Source organism: Apium graveolens, chromosome 9, assembly GCF_009905375.1.
Source record: "Apium graveolens cultivar Ventura chromosome 9, ASM990537v1, whole genome shotgun sequence".
Classification (NCBI taxonomy): Eukaryota; Viridiplantae; Streptophyta; class Magnoliopsida; order Apiales; family Apiaceae; genus Apium; species Apium graveolens.
Window position 1 is genome coordinate 37,685,337 of NC_133655.1, and position 20,830 is coordinate 37,706,166.

At 36.5% G+C, this 20,830-nt stretch overlaps 1 pseudogene; it reads right to left on the reverse strand.

The window, feature by feature from the left end:
* Positions 1-334: 334 nt before the first annotated feature.
* Positions 335-6,029, reverse strand: LOC141685218 (uncharacterized; annotated as a pseudogene).
* Positions 6,030-20,830: the final 14,801 nt, after the last annotated feature.

Sequence of the window (20,830 nt, forward strand, 5' to 3'; positions counted from 1 at the left end):
GTATCCTGGATCTGTAACTTCCAGAAACATAGCCATCTTCACTTTCCATATGGGATACTCAGATTGTGTCAATATGGGAACCTTAATAGTCTCATATCGACTATGAGTTTGAGTCTTTTGAGTTTCTTCAGCTTTGGTGGGCTTGGTTGGAGTTTGTGCTTCTTCAGACATGATTGTTTGAATCTTTACTATATGTGTGTTAACAGATAAGCTCTGATACCAATTGTTAGGTCATACAACACTGTAGAAGGGGGTTGAATACAGTGTTAATACAATCAAATCGATTTAACACAAGTATGTAACAAAGATCAAGTATATTGAATAAACTCTTTTACAATAAGAACTGTTGTTCTCTCTCAGTGATGAACAAATATCACGAAGAGCTGCTAGGTTACAATGTATAATCTTCTCGATAATGATAACACATATAGTGTAAACCCTAAGTCTGTGTTTATATAGTACACAGTTATAAGATAACTTCTAATTGATATGGAATATAATTTTGTCTCCTAAAATATACCAATCAGATATCTTCTACAAGTTTTTTAGTCTTCTAACTCTTTCCATGCATATCTTCTTCTGTTTTAGTCTCGATCTTCTACTGTCAATCAGCTTCCTTCCTTATATGAAAGTCTTCCCGCACTTAATTTCTGATATGACCTTAAGTTCTGATATTAAGTTCTGACTTCCAGTAAGTCCTGATATGTCCTATTTGTTAAGATCTGAAAACTAAACATGAAGCATATTAGACATGACATCTCAAATATATCTAACACATATGCTCAATGCAATCGTATCATCCACGAAAGTGATGATTAGCTAGTTAAGAATTATTTTTTATTTCACTTATTTGCCCGAGGACGTGCAAATGCTTAGTATGAGGATGTTTGATAGAGTATATTTATATATATATATTTTATATGATTTTATTCTCATATTTATTCTGTTTTGCATTGATTTGGTTTTTTTAATAAGTTTTGATTTTTTTATTATAGGTTACAAGAAATTTCTAGACTTGGAAGGGTTTGGAGCAAAATGTCCTATTTTGGTGTGGAAATAGAAGAAAATTCGTAATATTGGACTACACGGGCTGCCAAAACTGTTTGGACTGTATCTTGAGTTCTAGAAGCCTGTTTCTGACGATCTTACAGTCCACGCGAAACCCACGGAATTCTCTTTAATTCAGAGATGGTCAAGTTAGGAGAATCCTGCTAGAGCAGCCCATAAACTACAGTGAACAGGCAACTACAAATTTTTATTGGAGAATCCTATTCGGTTTAGAAGTCTAATTTGTAATTTGATTAGAATAATAAAATAATTTTATTATTAGAAGAGATATCAGATTTTATGATTACTTTAGACATATTAGTAGATACGTATTATTTTTAGAGTAGAAATAGTTAGGGTTTTATATATAGAGAAGAAAACCATGAATTTTGGTCTCGTGACAAAATTGAATATGACAGGTTTTCTTATATGATTTTCTTACGTGTTCTTATTAGTTCAATTATGCTTCTTTATTGTTTTAGTTGTTTTACTTGTGTAATTATTAGCGAGTAGTCATTTATAGGGCATTAAGGGGAAGCCATGTTTGCACTATAATCTTGGCATGATCTTCACAGTAGTTCAATTATTATGGTTATTTCAATTTGATTATGTTTTATTATTAATTTGTGTAATCGGCCGATATCATGAATTAATTTAATGCAATAGGAGTAATAGATCGGGAGATTTTACTCACTAGAGACACACATACGATTAGTAAAATTGAATTTGAGAGCGGGAGTATCATTGGATTTTTGAGAGCGTTAATGCTCGGGAGAGATTAATATTGCTTTAATTGCCTGAATAATTGAATTACCAAAAGTTGTTAATGTGTAAGCATATTTTGAGAGTGTTAATACTCGAGAGAGATTAACAAACTTTAGTTGTGTGACCACTTTAGTGGCTTTAGTTTAGAAGCCGATTATTGTGTGAGCATGGTGGACCTAATTGCCCTAGGTTTCTTATTCCTTGTTTGGAATCTAATAATTTAGTGTTAATTTAGTTTTAGTTCTTAGTTAGTAAGATATTATTCATACAATCATTTTGCTCTTAAAACAATCTATAGTAATTGAGTCGAAATTGATAAAACCTGTCTCCTTGTGGATACGACCCGCTTTTGCCACTTTGTACTAGCAATAGACACCGACGCTTGCGGTTAGTTAGAAAAAAAATAAACACATCAGTTATCAGCAGGAGATCTATCAGAAACATTAGATGACACTTGTGCAACCTTCTTGACTACACCAGGGACACTGGTTCTCATTTTTAATTTGGGTTTTCCATGAAGTCGATGACAATCTGGATATCCATGGAGAAAGAAGCACTTCTCTTGACTGTGCCCATAGTTGTGACAATACTCACATACCTCAGCCAAATCATTCTTCTTATTATAAGGAGTCTGCTTTGGCTTATTTCCAGAAAATTTGACATTCATAGCCACATTTTCTGACACACTGTGGACTGGAGTACTACGTTAATTTTCCTCTTGCAGTAAAAAGAGTATGCCAGACTTAGAGTTGGCAAAGGCTTCAATATGAGCATTTGTCCCCTAATTCAAGTATAGACTTCATTAAGTCCCATTAAGAACTGACTTATGCTGTTAATATGTTCATACGCAGCAAGTTTAGCACCGACTCCACATGTACAGGTATTCTGTACACACACACTTTGGAATAGTAGCCAAAGCATTCAATTCATCAGTTAGTGTTCGCATTTTAGTGAAATAGGCAGTGATTGACATAGATCCTTGATGAAGAGCTGTAAGCTCTTTTTTTAGTTGAAATATTCGTGGAACAGTTAAATCCTCCCAGATTTATCTAGCAGTGCTAAAGTAAATAACATTATCCCTAATTTAACTGGACATAGAATTGAGATGTCAGGACAACACCATGTCATTGCATTTATGCCAAAAAGGATAAAGAGGTGAGATAGTAAGTGGTTGAGAGAGTGTACCATCAATCATACCGACTTTGTTCTTAGCGGATAGTGTTAATTTGATAGATCTACTCCACTGTTGATAGTTTTGAGTAGTTAGGGTTTGAGTAACAAGTGCAATGACTGGATTATCAGAACTTTGCAGAAAATAAGGATGAAATGCATCAATCGTTGTTGTTTCACTTGTAGATGATGTGTTTGTAGTTTGATCTGCCATAGATCTACTTGATGGATAAGAGACTGTATCGAAATATGACTGTCTAGGCATTAAGCATTGAAATCACCACCAAAGAGGCACGTACACACACAGTAGATCTGAGCAATTGAAATATTTCACAAGAATCAGTGATGAAGACGATGAGAACAATGATGAACAATTAATGACGAGAAACACTTAGATCAAGTAAAAATTAGTACGAATCAATTCGTTAGATTGCGATGAAGATATACCATGTCACAATTTAGAATTCAACACGGAGATTCAAAAATCAAAGATAAAATCAAAGATGCTAATGATCATTCACTCTCTTATAATACTCAAGAACAAAAGAAACTTTACATTGAGATCTAAACCAAAGAGATAAGAGAACAGAGAGCTCTCACATTGAGAGATACAGAGACAGATGAAATGAAAATAAAATGACTTAGTTCGTTACACTAAATGAGCACACTGAGTATATAAGATCTAACAGAAATGTTAATTAGACCGCAAGCCTGCCATTCCAATGCGCCAGACTGTCATTCATGTTGACTAGAATTGACTGTCACCCCAACATGAGATATATATCAGTAGTGTTAACCGTTCTCCACCAACCTCAAAATATTTGGGTAGAAAATCCCACTTTCAATGCGAGGTCCTGTAACTGCGCTTCCCTGATTAAACACACAACCGTAAAAAATAATACAGTATATTTCTAGGCATATTGTGGACAAATTCTCCTCTGGATTTGAAGTAGAATATTTGAATCTACATTAGTCCTAAAATACAAGAATGGCAAGAAAAAACTATTGAATGTGGATGACTGATAACCATTATTAGAACTGTGTTTGTTAACATGCTTCACTCCATAAAATATATCGTAATAATGCTGCTTTAGCAATGAATCAAATAGGTTAGTTAAATGAATCTATTATTGTGAAAGCAGCAAGGAGAGCGAAAAGTAGATAGTCCTCGGATTATAATCTGTAATGGCAAACGTGGCTTTGGATTCCTCCAGTTAGCAGACATAGAAAGTAGTGTTCAGAAGAAACAGACTCCTCAAAATGCATGAATGCTTATAATCAAGGCTTCTATTCTATATGCAAAATATTAATGTAGATCATCAGAATTAATCACCTCTAGGTGAAATCACAAGAAACGTACCTAGTGACAATCGCAGTACAAATTATCCGTCCTTGAATTTCATCACATCATGAAAGTAATACTCCATCCACTTGGGGGCATCAATTGTAAAAATTGAGCTAAATTATGAAACACTCTCTAACTATCAGGATTTAACATAACATGGAATCCAGGTGCAGATAATTTCATATGTAGGTTAGAGAAAGAGGACAAATAGTCCAGAGACCAGAAATAATATTTCAGGTATGCCAAGAGAGAGTGTAAGATTGTGAATTATGACATGAAAACTGACTCATCAATTGATGATTTCCCTACCCAACCACCGAAGGAAAGGGAATGCAAAGTAAAATACAAGCAATGCTGGGACAACAAACAAAACAGTGATTAGAATGTAGAAAACCAATATGGGAGGTATGACATAGAACAGATAGAAGAAATATGAAAACAGGTGGGAATTTGGCCGTCAAGTGAGAAATGAAAACTAAGGAGTTGAAAAGGGATAAGTGAAATCTTTGAGTACTGAGATGGATACCCTTTGTGTGATTTTCATTACAATTGTACTTATTTTTAGAATAAGGAAAAGTAGCTGCTGAGGCACATGCGAATTTCACATTGTTAACCTGATATACAGCCAAACTCTTGGCTGAAGCAAAAACCTGTTGAATTGATCACTGCAAAAGGAAAGCTGGGATTTCACCCTGCCACCATTCAACCATCCAGCGAGGAAATCCATGGGCAAGAAATGAAAAACGGAAGCTCAACTGGCAGTGGGGGAAGCTTGACTATAGCCCATTTTAAGGCCAAGATGCAGTTCTTGCATATGGTGTGACCACACCATAAAACATGAGGTACATTCTCTACAATGTTGAAGGATTCCCAACAAATTTGGCATTCCAATCCTTCCTCCCTATGTTTTCCCACAGAACTTTCATCATCTGAACACTCTGAAGGAGCTCTATTTGGCATTAGAAACTCATTTTTCCCTCCGGCATTTCTGGATATCACGTCATATGCAAACCCCAAAATGATGAATGGTACAAGTGTTGGTACCAACCTTATGTTTACACGAAATTGGGTTTTTTCGAGGGCCTTTTTTCAGGTGTTTTCTTTGATCTGGATCTTCAAGAATTATGCATTTAAGAACACTGGTAAATATAAAGTGATGCAGAATTAGGAATTCAAATTGATGTACTTGCAAATCACCTCCTGAAGAATTGATTAAATAAGGATAATAGAAAAATTTACAACAAATAATAAGCCTCTGAATATTTTGCAGGTAACGCCATTTTTATACATAGATTTAAATATTCAATAAATTTAGATGATTACCCCAGGATACAAGTCGAGCTACCAACAAGCTGCGGCAAGACGTGCTAGTTTTGGAAAGATCAATGCATCATCATCTTGTTTGTAAGAAACCCAATCAGTATACATTACATGCATTATCAATTTCTCATATTAAATTTTATTAACAAGTAAATTAAAACTAAAAATTACAATAGAACCTTGTGATCATCTTGTCGAAATGTGTGCCAGAATTGGAGATCTAATCCAGAGTTTCCCGCGAAACTTTAAATCATGGTATCAATATTTAGAAATGCACGATAAATAAAATTGAAATGAAAACAGAAATTTGTTTTCAACATTTAATGCATTTTACTATGACATGTGAATCTTTACACTTGAATAGAGACACGGCTGCAAAGATTATATAAGAGTTTCTGAGACGGGAAATAGGGCATTTGTTTATTGTTCAATTGAAACAAGTTGATAAAAATGAAGAAATCATTTTTCTTATCATCAGTCATTGACAAAGTTATTTCACAATACAAACATATATTATAACTTAATATATTTATAATGTTTAGTAATTTAAAATGAAAACGGTAATATCAGGTATTTTAATATATAAATAGGCATTTTTGTACATATAATTCAATTTCACTCCCAGAATGCCACAAATATTAATGAAAATAATCTTGGCAAGATTGTTATGTATATTGTAATATTATGTTTTTTTTTTAATTTAACTCAAAAAAATAGAAGGGAGTCGAGACACAAGTTGCGCTCCCAACCCTTTCTGAATACAAAAGCTTAACCTATGGAAAGAGTCTTTAGACGCGAGAGAACATCCAACACTTCCGTGTCTAGTTCCCCAAAAGTAGAGAAGGCAAAGGGGATGAACGAATAACCATGGTCAGCGCAAATCCTAAAATACTTCCTTTTTTTTCTTTTCCACCGCATTTAGCAGCACCACCCCAGGAGCCCATGAACTCACTCCCCCACCAGTAAAAGGAGAAATACCAGTCACATCCAGACATGCATCTTTACCTTGGGACCAATTGAATAACAATAGATCTGCAGGTCTGAGTTCTTACCCAGCATCCGAAAGAAATTCCAAAGGAGCCTCCTTACGCACAGTAACGCTAATCTTGGAGCAGATATCCACCAGAATGTCGCGCACCAAATTATGCCTGAATTTCACACCTACATCACTTGAACAGTGAACTGCGCGATCGCCCCACTGGTCCATCCTGTGAACATTACAACTCGGACACAAGATGCCTTCAGTAAATAAAGGAATTGCAAAGTGGTAGCACAATACCGCCCGAAATTGGCGTTGGTTCATCCTATGCCCCAACCCATCAATAGGGATGGTAAACAAGAAATTCTGAGCATGAGGAGCGCGAATGCAGCTCAGAATAGAGATCTGACGGGGACTCGGCACATAATGAGAAGCAAGACTGGTCTCAATGACATCAAAATAGCTCTTTGCCAAAGACTTCATCAATTTGGGGGCAGGAGAGCTAGTGGTGCCAGAGAGAGCATTCGCACCACAAAGGGCCGAGAAATCATCAAGAGCACACTGAAAAGAAGAACCACACGATGTGATACCTGAACTCGACAAAATCCAAGTCTGCAATGCACTAGTCTAAAGGCGAGAAGCGAGAAAGGCATAACGAATAATATCCCCCACACATAAGATGCCAAGACCGCCCAACTTGATTGGGAGCGTGGTTAACCTCCACTGCCAATCCCCAAAACCAGGGCTAGAGCCAGTAACAATCCTCTCTAGGGAAATACGCAAAGCCTGATCAAACTGCGTCTGGGCCTCCCCAAAGAACGGAGGTGGGCAAGTCCGCAATGTGTAATATAATTTAACAACCCCTGCGCAATTGCGAAGAAGAAGAAGCACACACTGGGGGTCCTCAAGCTTGTGAATAGCCTCCATTAGAGTAATAATCTTGGAGACCCTTTCAGAAGCCAAATTATGACAAAAACCTGCATCGACACTGGCTGAACTCCCAAGAAGTTTGACACTCTTAAGCGACCGGGAAATATTAGTGGGAAAAATGCCATCCACCCGTCCTCGAGGATCCTCCACCGGCCAAAAGAGTTCAGTCTTATCAATATTCAGAAACAAACCATGAACCGGCCCATCAGCCCGGATAATGTCAAGCGCCTTGGCCACCATAAGGGTATCCCCAACAATAGTTCCATCATCCAGATACCAAGCTTAAAGAGAAAGCTCACAAGACTGCGCAATGGCCTGAGCCAAAGGGTGAAGCGCCAAAGCAAACAACAAAGGACCCAAAGGATCCCCTTGTTGAACCCCTTGACAAGACCATAAAACAGAGTCGCCATAGTAGAGTCGGGCCGGGCGAGAATAACAGAATTTAACCCAAGGAGAGATAGAAGGACACCGCACCCGGGCCTCCTGGAGAAGGATACCCCTGTCAATAAGGTTGAAAGCATTCTTGAAATCCACCAGGAGCATAGACATCCCCACCTCATCCCCCTAGCCTCTAAGAGCCTGTTGACAGAATGCACAACAGCCTCACAACCACCAGGAATACCAACACCAAACTGAAAATCCCGTAAATAAGATGCCATAGAACTGCCAACAGAAGAAGATGCAGCCTTAGATACCAGCCTTCTCCACACCGTACCAACATCAATAGGGAAAATACCACCTCCTGGCTTAACCAAAGGAGTCAATGAAGCACTAGCAATAAACTCCCCCAGCTGGGCGGGGCACTTTCCACTAAGGAACAAGTTGAAAACCCCCGTAATAGAACCTAACAGATCATCAACAACCGCAGAAGCAGCCTGTAACACCCCCAAATCCGGGGTCAGGGATCGGGGTCGTCACGAGTTCCATTTCCCTCAATAACACTCAATCTTAATAAACAACCAACTACTGCGTACGGTGACCCCACATTACACACACACACACAACAAGTTATAGTCTCAGAGATGAATACCAAAAATAACACAAGTCATTTTATTCCACAATTATAAACCATTACACCTTAAAAGGGTTTCTGAATAAATTTATATTTTCCTTGCCATTATTACAGTTCATAAATATACATCAGTCTGGTACATCAATAGTTGAAAACCTAGTCTATTGGTAGCTCCTACCTCAGCTACAGTATCATCCACGCCCACTGGAAAATTGCGGAACGTTTCCTATCCGCTTGTGAATTGGGAGCTTAGTCCTGTTCATTTTGTCTATCTGTTATTGTGTGATGAAAGAAGAAAGTAAGGGTGAGCAACAAGCCCATCAAAATAATATGTATAATGATTAACAATATATAAGCATTCCCATAATAATACTCATGAAAGTCTTGGTCAAGCAGATATGAACCAAGTTTGATATCTTAACGCGACCAAGTCATAAAATATTCAGTATACATGTATATATAATTTTCAAAATCTTGGAAGTCCTCTTCCATGCATAATATACACAGAGTTCTGGTTTATAACTGTATAAAATTATCGTTGCAAGGTGATCTCATATATCTAACATTGTCTCAACATTTTTCTGAAAATCTTTGTCATGCATAAGATAATCATTTACTAGATATAAGTTGAAAAGATGAAGTTACTAGATATCCCAATATACTTATATCTTTTCCCGAATACGACTTGAACTACCACCGTTCAAGGTATAATCAGTTTCAAAAGTTCATCACATAGATGAGACTACAAGATAAGACTTGAATAAATTCAATCTTTGAAATATCATTCAAAAGAAATGAAGTTACGAGATACTTCATTAAGTCCCGATATATATATACACATATATATATCTCTCATAAATTCCCTGAAAACCTCTGTCATGACAAGTATAAACAGAGTTGTCATATCCAATAAATTTGGAAAGAAGAGAATTTTGGCATAAACCTGATATCTTGCTGATCAGGAAAATATACCAATAAGTAACATTTTCTACTAGTAGATGGACGAATTCCCCACTGGTCATCACCCTGGCCGCATTAGGACCTATGCTAGATTGCCACTCAGCCACTTACGCATTGATGGACTCCCACTGAGCCACTTACACTTTAATGGACGCCCACTGGGCCCATGTTGCTTATACCGACTCAAATAGATGGACTTACTTCCCGAACGTTGGGCAAGTAATCAAAATGTTTTCTCAAAACAACAACCTCGTTGTGAATATAAAATACACCACAGAGTCGGATCCCTCTGGTTTTGAGTGAGTATTTAAATCCCCTTCAAAAGGAAGATCTTAAATCTAAAAATGAGTTTTGGGATCCACTCTAACTTTTAAAATCTTTTTGAAGACTCGAAAATATTTTAAAGAATGTTTAGAGTAATAATGATTTAATAAAATAAATCATTCCCGATATGTTAGAAAATAACTAAATATTATTATTTAAATAATATTCCCATAAAGGATAATATATATAAAATAATTGAAGTAGAAGTTTTAAAACTCATACTTGAAATGAATAATAAATAACCAAAGATGTACTTATACGAAAGTATGATCTTTATTTGAATAATCGAAAATAAGTTTGATTATTATTCAAAACTATCGAATATACCTTATCCGATTAGTAGATATAGAAACTATATATATATATATTATACTCGGGAACATCGACTCCCGGTTTAGAAAAATGTTCACCTCCGGGTCTCCTATACTAAGGGTATACGCAACTACTGCTTATCTCTAGCATAGGTATTATGCAGTTTATAAGCATTTGAACTGATAATAGAATATCAAGTTTACGAAATAGGCATGCATATAAATATCATATCACATGCTCCAATATATCTCAAGACTTTGCTAATAATAACCATGCACTTATCTCAAGATAATGCATCAATAAATTACATCACAACAACAATATAACGGGTAGAAAACTTGCCTGAGAGTACGGGGGTAGTCGGGGGTCTGAAATCGCTCTGATAACCTACAATGTCATCAATGTACAAGGTTAACCTTCGGTCACCATGATACTACTCAATTCTTGACACTTAGGAGCGCTAACGCTCGACTACTAGGTTGTTTACTAACGGCGTCGCTTACGCACCCTCGGCTCCACTATTTTTATTAAACTGAGAAATAATATTTTTAAGGCGACTCCAACTCGAGACTCTTATTTACTGTCCCGTACAGGTTATCAAAAAGTTTCGGGACCAACGAAGCCTTTTACGATTTCCGAAAACATTTTACAAGTTCGGTGTTTAGTAAAAGTATCGCCGCATAAAACGGTCATTTCTCCTAAACCGTAAGTCCGTTTTAGGCGAACCACATATCAAAACGAAGTTTACAACATGCTCTATTTAGTCATGATATGGGTCGGGTCTGGACAGTGAGGCTTGCGTGCCTACTGTCTAGTGCAAGTTCGGTTTAAAAGAAATCGGGCATTACGACGACTATGTTTACATATTTTTCCACTTCTAGACTATACCAAAACAACAACCAAGCATCAACCAATCAAGACCTTGTACTATAAATTAATTATAAAATGTTATTTTTATATTTTAAGTGAGAAAATAAAGATATTAGATTACTTGTTACTTCTTAGTCTATAATACTTAACCAAGTCAAAACTCTTTCAGAACCAAATCATTTTAAACCACTCCTCCAATGTTTTCAACCATCAACAACAATAACCACTAAAAACCAACCATTAACTAACTATACATACATTATCAAACTACTCATCATTTTTAACCACAAATCTTAAACAAAACTCAAAGTTAAGATCAAGATTCTAGAGTTTATACCTTCCTTGGAGAGTGGGTAATGATTAACAAACCTTAGATGATCCTTAACTAGCCTTATAATGATCAAAACCTCAAAACAAAATCAAGAACACAACATTAGTTCTTGAGTTAACTATTCATCTGAACTATAAAACATTAAAAACGGAATTTAGAATCAAGGAGGTGAGGAGAGTGACTACCTTAAATGTGCAGAGCTTCTCGAGGGCTTCGATTTGATAGGTAGAACGCGAAAAACGGCCAAGGGAAACTCAAGATACAAGCATTTCATCTTCCTCCATTTTCATCTCTCTTTCCTCTCGGGTTTTTTGATAAAAATGGGGGGAAGAAAGTGTTTGATTTGGTTTGTTGTGATAAGGAAGTGATGAGAAGATATTTGTTTGGTTATTGGTTGATTAATGTGAGTGAAAGGTGACATAAGCTTGTTTGGTCAACAATGAGCTCATCCTCCTTGCCACTTGTCAAAAGCTTATGGTGGAAGCATCTTTTAAGCTTAATCCTTGAATTAAGATGTTAATTAAGTGTCTTAATCTTGCACTAATTGACTCTTCTTCTTGCCACTTGCTTTACTTAGTCATTTAATTATTTTACGATTCGTTTATCGTTCATTTTCGTTAATTGTTCGAGGAAACGTATCCGTGATTTCATTGTCAGGGGCTCTATAAATCCTTCTTAATATCCTTTATTCCTTCTTTAATCACCTTTTATAATCCTTGGGTTTAAATCCTTAATTCTTATTCCTTCCACATAATTCCTTCAGTGTCTGATGGATTCTCGAGAAAAATGAAAGTGTCCGATTTCGAATTTTGACGACTTTTACATACACTCATTTTCATTATAGAATACTAATACGAACTCAGAATTTCGATAAAAGGACTCCTATATAGCGTGGTCTGATAATTTTCCTAAATCAGCATCATCAGCAAAAGTTACTATTCATCAGGGTTTCAAAAATTCCAAAAATTGGGGTTATTACAGTCTCCCCTCCTTAAAAGGATTCCGTCCAGGAATCAGATAGAAAATGAATAGGGATACTTTTCTAGCATCGCACTTTCTAACTCAAGTCAATTTTTCCCACATGGTGGTTCTACCACCAAACTCTTACTAGTTTGATAACCATCTTCCTAAGCACTTGCTCCTTTTTGATTCATAACCCTCACCGGTTGTTCCACATAGGTTAAGTCTGGTCGGAGGTTTACGTGTTCATATTCCCCTATATGTCTCGCCTATGGATCATACTTCCTTAACATTGATACTTGGAACTCACTGCGAACTTGTTGCAAGTTCGGGGCTAGGGCTAGTTCATTTGATAACTTCCCAATATGTCTTAATATATCTGAGGGTCCAACAAATCATGGACTTAGCTTTCCTTTCTTTCCGAACCTCATCAATCCTTTCCAAGGCTTTACAAGGGGATACCTTTAACAACACTAGGTCCCGTATTTCATGCTCTTTGTCCTTTCGTTGTCAAATCAGCATACTTCTTATGTCCATCTTGGGCTACTACCAGCCGTCCTCTGATTAGATCTATTATATCTTTGATCCTTTGGACCACGGCTGGTCCGAGCATCTTGCGCTCTACAACTTCATCATAACATAAGGGAGATCAACATTGTCTTCCCTCAAGGATCTCATAAGGCGACATCTCGATACTGACATACGATCTATTATCATAAGAAAACTCAATCCGCGGTAAGTGATCATTCCAAAATTCTTTCAAGTCTATTGCACAGACTCTCATCATAGTTTCTAGCGTTATAGCTTTTTCAAGTCTATGACATGAAGCAGATAAAATTGCAGAAGACTTTCAATGAAAGCAACGATAGCAGGTTAATACCATTATTAACCATATGTCTTTATTAGGAGACATGAAGCTCAAAGGTTCATTTAGTCCTTTCGTAACATGGTCCTGGCTTATTCTCTAGATAGGACCTTCTAAGATAGATAGCCCGCTCACGGCAATTATATGAATTATATATTTACCAAACTACTATTACGGCTGTGTATCGTACAATTATCAGAAGGAATGTCAATCTTTCACACTATAATACAACCTTCACGGCTTTAACCATCATCACTGTATTCCTCTGGCACGAGCGCCTGTAATTGCTCTCTTACACTTCGAGTGTCGGCCACCTCATTGGCCTTTCCGGATAGTAATAGTTCCTTATAATCAATGTCTTTTGAACAATCTCCAACTAAATTTTCTACCTCATTTCCAATCACTGCTTGTGCGAAAATGCTCTTCCTTACGCTTTGGTGAGAAAAAAATATCACCATTTTTCCATAAGTTATTGCCTTGGTCTTTAGAGGTTAACATTGTCACGACTGACTCTCGATCATACTTAGGACGTCTCTTATCTTGGGTCCTTCTTGTTTTCACCAATCTCGACCTTCATTGGGTCGATCTATACTTTCTTATGGTTCAACACGTGCCTACCTGGCATTATTATAATTACGTCATATTTCCTTTATCAAAATTTCTATTCTTCAGAACTTTGAATATTACCTTTCTCCTTGTAAGACCTCTAAGGTTATCCTTAAATCGTTCCTCCTGTATTCCCTTGATACAGGGCATATCAAAATACCATTTACTAATACTAGGACCATTGTCTATATACTTCTAAAAATTTCTCCACTGATCCTTAAAGGTTGTTGTTACCTTAATCCGTTCCAATTCATACTGTCAAAACTCATACTGTCCCTATTAAGGGTGAAATGCCAACCTTTATGCATTCCCTAAGGATTCATCTCAAGTTATCGAGGTTCTATCCTTAATTCCACCTTTAAAACAGGTACATGCATCCTTCCATGGATAAATCAAGTTATATATCCTTGATAGATTATCTTATTCAATCATTCCCACCTCGATAGTCTATACCAAATTTCACAATAACATCCTTATTCAAGCTGAGGTCAATCCATATGGCCTCCAAAAGATAACAATGGTTATCCGCTTTTTTTTCCTGATTTGGTAATAATGATAACAGGGATGTTCTGGAAGATATTGGTCGTGTTCAACGTGAACTTCTTTTTACTAAAACATTCTTGAAGGTCACTTCCCTCATATCATTTCTTAATTTCTTGCTTTCCTGTCTCCTCAGTCCATCCGTGTTCCCTTATTAATCCATCGATCTATCTCAGAGTTTCATCGAATAATCCCAACTTAAAGGGGATAATATATATATATCATTTATGCCTTCAACCATTAACTTTAACTCATGGTGAATCACCCTCATCCTGATGATCACATAATTTTTCTATTTTTATTACTACGAGTCTTTAGGGTTTCCTCATACCCAACTCCCTTATCATTCCTCAAACTCTATTGCCTTTATATTCCTTTCCACTTCAGTTTCTTTTTATTTTCCTTTCTATTACAATCATTTCATGAACCCATTAATCATTGACTTCAAACATCACGTCATTCTGGGATTCGTGTCCTCAAGATGAATCTTGCCAACTTTTACAACTTAGATTCATAATTCATCATACTCGTCCACCTTTGTTCTGGCTCTAAAGCTTTTACACCATCTCTATAACCTTGGGAAGTACTTTCCCGAAAATAATTGACTGAACTTTAATCGGTTTATTATAACCTCTGGCCCCATGTCTTTCTTGGCCTTTCACCAGCGGGTGGCCTCTCTCTTAGGAAGGTAAGTGACAAAAAAGTCTTTTGCGCTTCATCAATCATTTAGAATATAAAATCATTCCTCTATTTCCTTTACCAGGCTCTTGCCTCAGCTAGGTCAGCTTGTTTCTTGGAACTCTGAGAGCTTAGCGACTTAAAGGTCATGAAAGAATTTCATACCATATTGTTTCCTCAGGGTGGTGTTTGGGGGTAAAAGTATTAGTTTTGTTTAGGCAGGTCCATGAATTGCCTCATAGGAGTACCGTCTTGGTACTCCCTTCCTTGCTCGAGTTCTATTTTTTCAGTCTAAATATTTCTTCCTACTCCCCATAATCGGGGTCATCTTATATTTTAAAATCCTCATTTTTCACTTCATTATGTTTTGGGTTCCTTATATCTCGATTGCAACCTCCCTGATTATCACATTCAGGGTTTGCCCCAAATCTTATTCCTCGTGGGGGCATAATGCTTGGAATTTTTTTGAAAATCTCTTGATATTTGTCTTACTTACTTTGCTTAAGTATTTCCCTCGTTCAGTCCTTACATGATCGTAATTTATGAATTCTCAAGTTCTATAAACTTCATGACACTCTTAAGTTTTAATAGTGCAATTAACAATATGAACTTATCACAAACAAACTGATCTGAACTGAAAGGAACGAATATATACATAACCATTTATTCGAGGGTACAACAACTGAACGCATGAAAGAGAATTACATCATTTGATCTGATCGCTTCTATCCCAAAAGTACTACCACAGATAATCATCTAGTCATTAAAACTACTCATTCATAACTTAGGCTAATCCTCCAAAAGTGGTGCTACATGAAATCCTTGTCTGATCGCTCTGACTCTGCACACTATTGTGGATCAAGAAATACGGGCACGCACAACATCCCTAACCCGCTCCATTAAAGCGGTGATGAGGCCTAAGATAGTCGCAGGTAGAGCTGGATCAATTTGGCCCTCAAGATGGCCTCTAGCTGTAATTCGCGTGGTAACTTCAATCATGTTCATGCTATAAGCTAATCCTGCCGGAAGTACCCCGCCTTCAATCCTTGGTGCAGTAAGTCGATCCAACAGATCACTTCTAACATTACGGACCTCAGACAGGCCACCCAAAGTCATATAATAATCATCGATAAGAGAAGCCTGAACGGTAGCATCAGGCATTCCATGGGGTGCAGGAGGTGCAGACCCAGGAGATCAAAATGGATAACCAAGCAATGTATCAGGTGACAATGGTGCAGGAGATAAAGGTGGCATTTCCTCAGTAGGTGTTGGGCTCTGTATAGGGGAGGGAACATGAATTGGTGTGTTAGGTCACACACACTGTAGAAGGGGGGGGTTGAATACAGTGTATAACACAATCAAATCGAATTCAAAGAACACAAGTAACAGAAAACAAACTTTATTAAACTCTGTTACAATGTAGATGTGACGCCCTCAATCTCGGGGTTAGGAAATGAGGACTCACACACCTCTATTCTAATAATTAAATATGCATAAACACCGATTAACTACTAAAAGGATCAACAGGATAAAGTATGAGACAAGATTACAACTACCAATCATAAAATATCACTTACAAACCCAAAATATTATTAAATAATCAATATCGATTCCGGCTGGGAACCGACAGATAACCCATTGTATCTATAAACATATCTTACTAGGCGCGAGCTCACTCATAACCTGTACTACCTGCTCTGGCAACTGGAAGCCCTCAACACGGTAGGGACCACCAGGTACGCTCTTACGAGCAGTGCGCCTAAGCCTGACCATCTTCTTGCTTAACTGCCATGGTTAGATTAAAACAAAACGAGTGAGTAGAAAACTCAGCAAGTAACTATACAGCAGTTCTACAATATCAATTCTCAATATACTTTGAACAAACTAGGGCATTCTACTTTAGCTAATCTAGGTGGCAGATTTCCATATATTTATTTTTGTTTTCTTTGGGATAAGGAAAGGGTATCCGAAGAATAGTTGGGCTTTCAAGAAATAAAGCTCGAAACAGGACAAAAGTCGACATTCATCACAATTCATTATAGGATCAAAATAGATCTTTCGATAGAGGAAAGCAACAGTATTTTAAGATATAGAATCATTCATATGATCAACAATTTCAGGAATCAGGGTTCTGAGCTATAAGCTCCACAATAACATAATCAACTCTTTTCAAAACATTATAAACCATTTTCATTTCCAAAAAAATCAATTTACTGAATAAAAGTTTCAGTTCCCCTTTTTTTTAATAATCATTTAGAACCCTTGATTGGATCACTTATCTTTCCATTTCATTATATACGGGTGATCAGCCCGTATCAACCTCCATTCCGGTCTTTAAGGTACCATTCGACATAATTTCAGCCTTAAATTGGACTAGTCCCTCTAGCCTCTTACCATGACTGGACTAGTCCCACTAGCCTCTTACGTCACAATCCAATCCATCAGGAATTCATTTGGAAAACCTTGAGTTGGAAAACGATAGGTTTTCAAAAATTCATTTTATCATTACCAAGCCTTTGAAATCATTCGGACTCTTTCAAGTCGAAACTCATTCTTAATTCAGATTTTTAAAGAAACAAAGTTCAGGGAGTGAATCAAAGATACGCAAGGAACAATTCTCAAGAATTATGTAGCAAGGATAATAAGGTACTAAATTTGAAGGATTAGTAATAGCTTAGGGATCATTAGGGTGATCAAGAGAAACAGGGTATCATTAACAGAGTTATCCAAGATAATTTAAAGGTTCAATATGATCATGGCTTTATAGGAAACTTAAACAGAAAGGCAGATTATCAACGAGTGAAATCAATAGGATTATCAATAACAGGTTATCAAGAGCAAAGGGTACTTCAAGTCAATATCAGGGTTTCATAAAGCAAGGGTTTCATACCTTAACAGTTCAATACTCTACATGGTATGAACAACATTTCCTTTATAATCATTTACAAAAGTAATCAGAGTTACTTGCTTGAAATTGCTTTCCTGAGGGTTGAACTACTGCCACCTAGTATACTTTTCCCTTTCCTAGCCCAAATGCCCTCACGCTCCGAATCTACAATAAAAACCAAAAATCTTAATGAGATTCCCAACTCTCGTTCCCGAAACGATCACTCTATACGATAACTCGATTATATTCTTGACTCGAACTATACGAGTATAGCTTATACAAATAAGCACACAGCACATAGCACATAGCACAATCCTTTCTCGTAGTTTTTATATCCTTATATACCTAGCAATCAAAGCGTACTCGCTTGACCTAGGCTATTTCTCAAATCACACTAACACGACTCTTTTACGAGTACAACCAAACATTTATGTTCATAACCATCACTTATATCAATCGACTTAATTCCCTTTTCTTTTATTCCTTAATTCGAACCAAAATAACAATCCAATCAAGAAAAATCAAAGATTGTCACATATAACACTCAATCATTCTTTCAATTACCAAAATCAAGTTTTGACCTTTATTTCTTATGGCCTATTCGGCCTTATTGCAAATACCCACCATACAATCAATCAAATACTCACTGTAATTCACATAAACATGTATCTCATTCAACAACCTTTAAAGAACCACTCTCCTTTCTTTTAATCATAAAAATCCGAACCATAATCATACATATACAATCAAATTTCTCAAAAATCACACCATACAATTTTAGTTCTAGCATGATCCAACATTTAAACTAGCACCATTTTCTTTATTAACAAATTTCGAACATAAACACCACTCAATCATGGTCATGCAATCAAGTTCTCATTAGTCACTAAGATTTTTAGCAAACATCAACTCAATTCTCTTTTTAAGCCTAAGACCCATTCGGGTTTATCAAGAAAACACACATGCAAAGATCAATCTTGACATGTAAAGTCTTATATCACATTTTCAACTTGTTTTAAGCCTTAACTTAGTCATTTAACTTATTTTCATCAAGATTTCCGAAGCACAAAGCCAAACATCACCTAATGACTCAACCTTAATCAAATTATTCAAACAACATGCATGCATTCACTTAATCACAAATCAATTTCTTCTAAACCCATTTTCTATTCGGCAAAATTCAAAATTCACAATCCAAGAACCAAACAAGGACATGCACATCTTGATCCTTTTTAAAACTAACATGCAATCACGTTTAAGCCACATAAACTTAGTATTCAACAAGATTAACCCGCAAAAACCGATTCCCTCTTCTTTATTAACAAAAGCCGAAGCAAAAGTCCACAAAACCCGAAGCAAAGATTCACATGCAACCTCAATTTTTGATTTTTCTAAGCACAATCATATGCACACATTCATTTACAATCAAAGGAATCATTTAATCAAACACCCACTCGATTTTTATCAAAGAAGCCAAAAACCCTTTTCCAAATTTTCAAGAAATCTTAACATGCATGCATCATTTCAAGTTTATAAATTACAACTTTTTTATTAACAACTATCCACTATTGATTTCATGGTCAAAAACCAACTTGATCACTTTAAGAACATAAACCCATTCGGTTATATAGAAAAGCACCACATGCATCTACTAAAATTAAAGTGTACTTTGTGTAGAGTTCAATTTTCACATCACAACTCACCACCGGTTCACCGGAGTTCATCACCGGTGGCGGTGGCTTCACGGTGGTGCCCTCATTCGAGGGTGTCCAACCACGAAAACCCCTGATTTTGACAATTACGCAAGATAAACTAACATGCACTTCTTTCTAGCATTCATTATGCAGGGAATCAAGCTTAACAAGATGACATCAATCAACAATCAAGAAGAACCATGGGGTTCTCGGGTGTACACGCACACCGAACACACACAACACACACACACCAGCATGCAAGCCTAATCACACACATGCACACACTTCTAACCATATATAAGTGCTTAGCAAAAAGAATTAGGGATGATTGGTGTGTTTGATCAAAGAAAAGAGAGGTATACCGAGAGAGATTGAAGAAAGCCGAGAGAGAGAGTGAGAGAGAGTGTTCGAGAGAGAGAGAGGAGAGAAAAAGAAGAGAGAAAAGAGTGAGTGTTCGGCAAGAAGAAGAAAATGAGGAAGGAAGGGAGTATTTATACTCCACCAAGATTAAGGGAAAAATAGTAATCTAATAACTCCCTTTTTAGTTTGCATTTTCTTTCTCTTTTTACTTAATTGCAACGAAATTCAAAATAAAAATATTTCTCTCTCGGAAAGTCGAAAATTATTGAAAATGACAATCTTAACACGTAGGTCTCGAAATTAGCTTTTTATCCATTACTCATAATAAGAATTTGAGCGAGCGGTTGATTTTATATGAATTTCGCAAACTCGCTTTAATAAATACCTTTTCCACATAAAATCGATTTAAAAATGCAAAGATCAACAATTAAATTCACTTATCATTTTTAAAAAGTCTCTAAGACCTCTACGAAGATAACAGAACAAATCCCATGTTTTTATCCGTCTCAGATGATTTTATAAAAATGCACGAAGGTTAATTAAACCTTTACTTAAATCACATAATTCCTTTAAAATTCACAAAATTGACACAGAACTTATAGTCATGCACACAGTCAAGCAATCACAAGCATATAGTTACATAACGACTCAAGTCTGATCATAGAATATATCACTCTTAAATCTTTATCCTCTTTTATGCGTACCGGGTCACGTTCAGCCTGACGGCCCGACGCTCAGCGTTTCGATTATGCTTCTCATTATCTTTGCCAATCAACACGTCTCTTAAGACAAAATACTTTATTCATTCACTTCACATATAATTCACATTTTATATTATTTAATTTTCATACTAGGACGGGTTCCGTTCTACCTGA